The 1,059-nt window shown below is 50.7% G+C and overlaps 1 protein-coding gene across 1 annotated transcript in view; it reads left to right on the top strand.

The window, feature by feature from the left end:
* LOC104511170 (pre-B-cell leukemia transcription factor 3) overlaps nucleotides 1-1,059 on the top strand; it is a gene marked incomplete at its 3' end in the record, with an annotated part of 17,516 nt that overhangs the window by 4,485 nt on the left and 11,972 nt on the right. The window lies entirely within an intron of this gene.

Genomic DNA, 1,059 nt, shown 5'->3' with positions numbered 1-1,059 from the left:
CGTTGCCTCCAACGGGGTCTGGAATGATATAAATTTGCCTGTAATTTACTTCCAGTAGTGTAAAGGAAAAAAAAAAAATCACTTTGCCTGAAGTGTATGCATCTTTCTTAAGGGTGTACCCAGATTTTAATTATCTAAATGTAAATACTTAACGAATTTTACTTAGAGTAATGAGCTAAAGTGCACACTACATAAATGAGATGTTCTAATTAATCATGTATGAACTACTGGTTTAAAGAAAAGCTATGTGAATTCTGCGAATGTTGGGCTATTGCCAAATTGCTAATCAGCATTTGCATTCATAGATGGCTTCACTTAATAAGTTGTGAGACGTTCAGCAAATGTTATAGGAAATTATGAGTTTTTAGATGCATAAACTTTTCACTTTTAACCCTTTCCCTCGCACAAGGTATGGAGGTGCAGGAGGACCCCTGAAAATGTAGTTGTCAGACAAATTACGTAGGTGTTTTTCCCCCTGGCTTTGGAGGAAAAAGGGGAGCTAGACTCAGATACGTAAGGAATGGGAGCTGGATGAGCTCCTTGTAGTGTTTCCTCCGCATGATTTACTGGCTGCTGAGCATCCTGCTCATCGCCCGGTACGTTACATGCGCAGGAGCGAAGTCCTGCGGCCTCACTTGGCCGCCTGGGCCGCGACGGCGGCTGAGCGGTGCAGAGCCATGGCTGGCCCTCGCGCAGAGCTCCCACACCCTGCACGCATCCACCTTCCTCCGATGGGGTCCGGGGAGCGCAGAGCAGTTTGCCTTGCACTGCCCGTAGAGCCCGTGGAGGCCAGCGCGGGACTCAGCCCCTCTCCTCTTCCCAGGGCTCTGTCGGAATGGGGATGGGATAGTGTCCAGAACATGCTTGGCCCTGGGAAGGGATAACCCCGTGGCCGCCACGCAGCCCTGCCTAGCTGACAGCAGTCCTGGGGTTTGTTTTCGGAAGGGATAAGGGAGTCATAAATCAGCAGAGTTGGTGGCAGCTTCCAGCCCGTGTGGGGGGAGCCGGGATGCCAGCGTGACAGCCGCCTGGTCATGCGGAGGCTCGGATCAGGCGGCA

This window comes from Eurypyga helias, unplaced genomic scaffold (assembly GCF_000690775.1).
Source record: "Eurypyga helias isolate BGI_N326 unplaced genomic scaffold, ASM69077v1 scaffold28916, whole genome shotgun sequence".
NCBI classification, from domain to species: Eukaryota; Metazoa; Chordata; class Aves; order Eurypygiformes; family Eurypygidae; genus Eurypyga; species Eurypyga helias.
Note: the sequence above shows the minus strand (reverse complement) of the source record. Positions and strands in the feature narration are given on the sequence as shown.